The 7,510-nt window shown below is 39.6% G+C and overlaps 1 pseudogene; it reads left to right on the forward strand.

Annotated features, from left to right (window-relative positions):
- Positions 1–2,534: 2,534 nt before the first annotated feature.
- Positions 2,535–3,389, forward strand: LOC103751330 (annotated as a pseudogene).
- Positions 3,390–7,510: the final 4,121 nt, after the last annotated feature.

The following is a 7,510-nucleotide window of genomic DNA, read 5'->3' on the forward strand; positions in this document are numbered from 1 at the left end:
AGCCCTCTCAGAGCATTACAGTGACTCAGGACCTTCTAGGAATTAATAACTTCACTTGTGCTACATCAGTTTCTGGGACACTTTATAGGTGCTTTGCTCCTAGACTACGTTGAGAGAGATCTTAATCTAGCTTCTACTTCCTCACATCGTCCTTGCCAGAGTAAAAGCTTCTATGATCAGCGCCACTCTATCAGGACACAATTCATAGTAGAGTCACACTGTAAATAAACACCTCCCACCTCAGTTATCCTTTGTCTAGTTAAATATCCAGGCTGAAAGCTGTAGCAGAAACTGCTGAAGTAGAAAGGAGAAACTAATACCAAACCTCAATTTCAGGTCCATGGGAATAAAGAAGAAACAACTTCTCAACAGGTTTTCTTTGTTTTTGCCTATTTTCTGCACATATTATTACAGTTTTCAGTTTTATCTTAGAAAATGGCTTCTATTGCTTATTTCGTATATACTCTCTTTACAAAGTTCTCAGCCAGTCTCTCAGTGCCTTCCACACACAGCGAGACATCACAGTTTCCTTGCCTAGAAGACGCCTCTTCTTGTACACACTATCATTAGGGTATCTGGAATTGATAACCTGTCATCTTCTGTTATCATCCCAGAGTGACTTTTGTTATTTTTACCTTTCCTGACAACCACAGGTATTTTAAGATTAACAAGATTTCTCCCAGGTTTTTGAGTTTGTTGAGATCTGATTTGCATGACAACTCATATTCTTTTAAAAAGTGTATTATGGGTCTGGAGAGATGGCTCAATGTTTAAGAGAACTTGCAGTTCTTACAGAGGACACAAGTTCAGTGTCTAGCACACATGTCAGGAAGCTCACAATTGTCTATAACTCCAGATCCAGGGAATGCAATGCCCTCTTCTTGCCTCTGCACTGGGAACACACACACACACACACACACACACACACACACACACGCACACACCACATCTATGCATACAAACAACACGTGCTCGCATGCACACACACACACCACAAATAAAAAGAAAGTAAATCTTTTAAAATAAATAATTTTTGAATAGTACATACAAAAAGTATCTGGAAATTACTGAAAATCTTATACAAATATTATCAATATATTTCACTGAGTTTTGGAACAAACAGAGTGGACAGCATATATCCAAAGTCGAACCTTAGCAGAATGTTCCAGTGAGTTGGGAGCCTTTTAAAAAAGATACTCTTTTCTCCCTGTCTGCCTCCACATTACACAATGTAGGGAAAGTTTCTGCTTCCAGTCCCAGAAATCTACCCTCAGTTCTCTGAACTGGAAAAAAATGGACATGTAAATAGAATACTCTTATAAAGCTGATTAACACCAGGCTCCAATCTGGCCTTTCAATCTGTGATTGAAATATTTAGGTAGCTTACCATAGGAGCTAATTTGGGAAAATAAAATATATTCTGAAATGGAGTACAATGTTGTGGCTTCGGCACCATTGGAATATGTAATTTAGAAGCTAGAAGCCAGCTTCCCAATGTGGCTGGAATCTGTAAGAGGCAGAGTCTACTGCAAGGTAATTAGGTTGTGGGGATACCACTGTTCAGAGGGATCAGAGCTACTGGCTTGCAGAATAAGTTAATTCTACAGGGAATGGGCTCTTCCACAGTGACAACTCCCCATTGGTTTGGCCCCTTCTGCATGTGGGCATTTTCCTTTCAAATTCTTTGCAGTATTTTACTGTATGTTAGCCAGGGGACCCTTTCCAGGACACTGCTGTCATACTGTTTGAACCCTCCAGGCATTAGAATTGTTAGCCTGTAAACACCTTTTCATTTAGATGTTTTGTTACAGCAACAAAAAAATAACCTGGTAGAGACACCATCTTTCGTGCAGAGAAAAGTGAGAAAATCATTTGTATATGAAATAAAGAAAGAGTAATACAAATAAATCATAGAGGAACAGGGAGAAGATCATTTGGCTCCTACCTATGCCTTTTCAGTTCCTGCTGATTATGAACTTATTATCCTCTGAAAGAGATTTATTTAGGCTAGTTCAGGTATCAATTCCTTGCAACTAAACCATGTTTACCCATGATAATGCTTATGGTTAAAAGTTTGGAGAGACAGTGGGATAATAGGGATATAAGATTCAATATCAGAACTGTGATGCCAAGCCAGAGAGGAAGCAGAACTCGATTATATGGCAAAGAAGTTTCCCTGCTTGATGGAAGAGAAGGGTGTACCAAGCATTGGATCATGGAAGCCCAGGCCCACCAGAGCATTGCTCCCTCCACATGACCTTTAATTATAGAGCTCTCTTAGGCACTTCTGACACCACTGTAGCCCAGGTCCCGAGATAGGTTTGGAAGATTTAAGTAAACATTTGCCACTGCATGTTCTGCATTCAGCTTTACTGTCCCAGCAAACATAGGCATCGCCAGACTTATCAGTGGTATTCAGAACAAAGGCTTTGGCTTTGGTACTGGTTTTAGGTAATCAGTGGGAACTAGTCCTGGTTTAGGAGTAGGATTTGAAGGATTTAGTACACTCCAGCAACAAACCAGCATCAGTACAGATGTATGTCCAAAAAAAAGATGAACATGGGCTAGTGGTTTTAATTTTCCATAAAAAAGACAAAGATATTACAAGCCAGCAGCAGCAGTTGGTAGAATCACTGCATAACATTTTGGGAGGAAAGCAGACTCTTACTGTAAATGCGCAGGGTATTAAGACGTTGCCAGATGATCAGACAGAAGTTGTCATTTATGTTGTTGAGCATTCTCCAAATGGTATCTCAAGAAGAGTTTTAGCTATAATGCTGTGTGCCCATTTTAAATAAGCCAATGTGAAAACACATTTGCAGCAACTGCTGTAACCCTTTCTGAGACTAGAACAGAACTTTCTCTTTTGCAAATCAAACCACTTTTACAGAATCCCCTGCTGCTGTGATTGTGTCATTTGGGAGCAAGTCAAGGTGGATAACTCTGATTCTGAAAAACTAATTTCTGTAGCAATGATGGATTTCAAAGAACTTGGAAGACTCAAAGGTTCAGGAGGACCAGATTACTAATCACCAAGAAACCAGATTAGCTACCATATCTGAAGATATTAGTGAACTACAAAAGAATCAAACTGCAACCATGGCCCCAAACTACACAGTATAAGAAGAAACTCATGGCTCTTTCCCATAGAAGCTTACAGGTCAGAATCAAATAGGAAACTCAAAATAAGAGAAACTGAGCTGTCCAGGCTGATGAACCTTTGCAAGTTCTGCTAGATATAATTCAGTGGGAATTAAATGTACCCACTCAGTTCAAAGTCAGCTAGATGAGCTGATGCCTGCCCATATCTGATGCAGAATCATTCAGTAGAAGTCAAATCCCAAGAAAGACATTATGCAGATGCAGATCTATTAAGAGAAACCAACTAGCATTTGAAAATGACAGGAAGTCCCTAGCTACTCATTTCTATGATTATAAAGGTAATAGAACCTGGGTCAAATGAAATCCACATCCAAGATGATGTCGTTAGTCAATGATTTACAAATTTGCTTTAGAGGTTTGTAAAACACATCCTTGTACTATATCAGGCCTTCTTTAAGATGACCAAATGGAGGGAAAAGGAAAAATGAAAGCATCTTGTCCTGACTGGTATTTTTGAGGTTACTGACAAAGTTTATCAAATCTGAAATAGTCACCTCAGAGCCAAAGATAACCTTTGAAAATTTACATCTAAAAGTTGTATTTAAAAAGAAATAGGTGTTGGCTCAGGATACCCCTGAGAAATCCACATGTGGTGTCTGAACATCAGTACATGTGTATACCTGGGAGCTGTATGACAAGGACCAAAGTGCCAGACAAGAGACCTCCCTTCAAGTAGTTAGTCAGAGTAGTCCAAGAGACTCCCAAAATAACACAGGATATTGCTGGAACTCTTAGTTATCTCCCAGATAAGACCCTACTGCTGAAGACAGGACATACTTTGGATATAGGACTTGGAGCAATGGAGCAGGAACTGACTGGGAAGCCTTCTACCTGAAATCTAACTCTCATAGTTCTAGAGGATACTATGCAAGCTGCTAAGGGAGAAAAATCAATCAGTGGTCCAATCCAGGTCTAAAGCCTAATAACCATAATGACCGGCATAGCAAACTACCTCTGCTGGTACAGTAGTGGCACTGCTTTCTGGGGGGTGGGGGGCGATAATCAACAACTATCTAATTGAACTTAAAGCCCTTTCAATGGGAGTAAACACAGCCAAATACACTTGACTGGAGAGGTCATAGATCCTACAGAAAACCCTATCTCTGTCATATCACTAGACAAATGAAATTTCTTACCATATGCTAAATATGGATCCTTATATTTACAGACAAGTATACCATACACCACTCATCAAAGAAGCTTCTTTTTGCAACAGATGGAGGCTATTGAGGAGTTCCACAACTGGTCACACACAGAGAATGTAAGTTTGAGAGATGCCCAGTCCTAGGTGACATATACCTAAGGCTCATGGAACATAGCAGAACAGGGGTAGAGAGAATACTAGTGCATCCCTCAACTCTTACCAGTGACATTTCCTTATGCAACAGAGTGAAATGCACACAGAAGGTCACAACTGGGAAAGTTTTAAAAACTAGGAGACGGCATACTGTATATCTTAGTTTGTTCTTCATTGCTGTGACAAAATACTCTGACCAATAACAACTTGGGGAGGAAAGGGTTTATTCAGCTTACATCTCCCAGGTCGCAGTTCATCAGGGAGCCCAAAGTAGGAACTCAGGGCAGGAACCTGGAGGCAGGAGCAGGAGTACAGGCCATGGAGGAACGCTGCTTACTGACTTGCTTCCCTGGCCCCTGCTCAGCCTGATTTCTTAAGCAACACAGGCCCACCTGCCCAGGGGTGGCACCACCCACACTGGGCTGGGCCCTCCCACATCACTCATCAGGAAGATGCCCTCAGACATGGCCACAGGCTAGTCCAATAGAGGAAATTCCCCAATTGAGGCTCCCTCAACCCAGGTGTGTCAAGTTGACACTAAAGCTATTTAGCACACTGTATGTCCCTGGATAGGACTCCTGTATGAAACTTCACCAACCATTGGGGAAGAGGGGGCAGAAGATTGTAAGAGCCAGAGTTGGTCCATGAACATAGGGAAACAGAGGTTCTCAGGTCACTGGAAGCTTACACATGTGAACTTGCAGCAATGGTGGCATCGGGCACAAGACCTGTGCTAATTCATTTAGACAAGGGCCCAGAGTGGAGAAAGGGAAACAGGTGGTAGGCCAGTTCTAGTCTGGGAACTGTTGGATGCTGTTTGCTAATGGGAGAGGGAGAGTAGATATTAGTTACTATCTCTAGATAGGCTGGCTAGATTTCAGTGGATGAACTAGCACTGGAGGACTTCTGGGTATAAATGCTTGACAGGATAGGGCTTAACATGTATGGCAAAATGCCTGAGGTCTGGCGGGGGTGTGGGGTGTGGGACATGGAAGGGGGAGGGGGATCCAAATTTGATTAAGAACTGTTGTATCAAATGTACAAAAGCTCAATAAAAATTTTTACAAAGAAATAGGTAATTACCAAAATATATGCACTTTTATGCATTTTCACAACAGCATGGAATATAATCACATTGTTCAATGATTTAAAAAGAACTATGATGCTATACAGTTCAAATGTTTCCTATTAAAACTTTTTCTAATAATTAAAATTATTGAAATGTGAAAAATGCATAGTTCAAGTCCTCAGAATTAAATCTATGTTAACTGGTGCTTACATATCCTCTGAACATTTTGCATATGTATTTACAAAAGACCAACATTAATATGCATATCTATCTACCCATCCATCCTCTTTCACTTTAATATAATATCTCTTGTTTATTCTTCTCTAGACACAGGAAACATCTGGTCCAGCCTCTACTATATAAACAATTCAGGACCTGAGGCCAGTCATCAATTGTTTTTAAAAATTTTTTCATGCAATCTCAATTCTATTAAATTTTTTTTTTGGTAAATCAAGTTAAATATGTATTTTTCTCTTTCTCACAATATACATACACAAATATGGTCTATGAATTAAGTACTCTAATAAAATATTACAGCACTTTAAAATTATAGTTTAATACCCATTAGGTCTGTATCAAAGTCTCACATCTGTGTAATGGGGTCACTGTCTCTTCCAGGCAGTCTGATCACCTAATTTTGTTTGACATTCAGTTGATTATTCTCAGTTAATAGATATTACAGTCATGTGTAGTAAGATGTCACCTCAGTTAGCTCATTGGCTTTATTTTATTTAATTAAAAAAATTTTTTGACAGGGCCTCCCTGTAGGCCCAGTTAGCCTGGAGCTTGTTATGTAGACCAGGCTGTCCTTGATCTCATACATATAGAAACCTGAGGTTTTTTTTTTTGTTTGTTTTGTTTTTGTTTTTTTTTAAATCTAACAAGATGTGATTATGTAACCAAAGATGGAGAGCAAAATTTTCTGTACAACTGACCCCCATTTCTCCACATCCTCCCTACAATAGTGGCCAACTTAATTGTTCATTGTATATCAACCTTAGAATAGAAATCTAAAGAAGTTCCTTTCTTACGAGAGCAGTTAAATCACAACGTATTTTAAAAATTAAATATTTCTGAAACATTTAATTGGAAAACAGATCTAATGTGTGTGTATGTGTGTGTGTGTGTGTGTGTGTGTGTGTGTGTGATGTTTGCATGTATACCTACTTGTGTGTGCACATGTATGTGTAGGAGTGAGTATCCTGTGGAGGACAGAGGTTGTGATGTCAGGATATCATATTCTCCAATCTCTGTACACCTAATTTTTTGAGACAGGATCTCTTTTGTGAACCTGGATCTCATTGTTTTAGCTAGGCTGTCTGACCAGCAAGCCTTGGGGATCATCCTGTCTCTGAACCCTGTACTGGGGTTATAAATGCTCATAGACTTGCCTGGCTTTTAACATGTGTTAGGGATCTGAACTCAATTCATGCTTATATGGCAGGCATTTTACTCACTGAGCCGTCTCCCCAGCATCTCTAATTATGTTTGAATTTATTTTTTAATTCAAACTTTCTTTGACAATTTCATACATGGGCATTGTATTTACACCTCCCCCACACCTTCCCTCACCTTCAATTTCTCCCATGCCCCCCTGAACTCCTCAACTTCATGATCTCTTCCTTGATTATTATTGTTACATATACATATCCAAAATATATACAAACTCAAAAAACAGAGAATCAGGAAAACAAATGACCCAATTAAAAAAGTGGATCTGGAAAGAGTTCTCAAAAGAAGAAATAAAAATGGCTAAAATTAACTTTTTTAATAAAATGAAATACATATATAAGAAATATAGAAAACTTATTTGTAGATAGTAAACAATAAATATGCATTTACCACCAGGGTTAAAAAACGAGGCATGGCCAGCTATGGTGACACATACCTTTAATTCCAGCACTTGGGAGGCAGAGACAGGTGATTCTGTGAGTTCCAGGCCAGCTGGGGTTACAGGGAGGTTCTGTCTCCGCCCCCCGCCC

This window comes from Nannospalax galili, unplaced genomic scaffold (genome assembly GCF_000622305.1).
Source record: "Nannospalax galili isolate Female #2095 unplaced genomic scaffold, S.galili_v1.0 scaffold4167, whole genome shotgun sequence".
NCBI lineage: Eukaryota > Metazoa > Chordata > Mammalia > Rodentia > Spalacidae > Nannospalax > Nannospalax galili.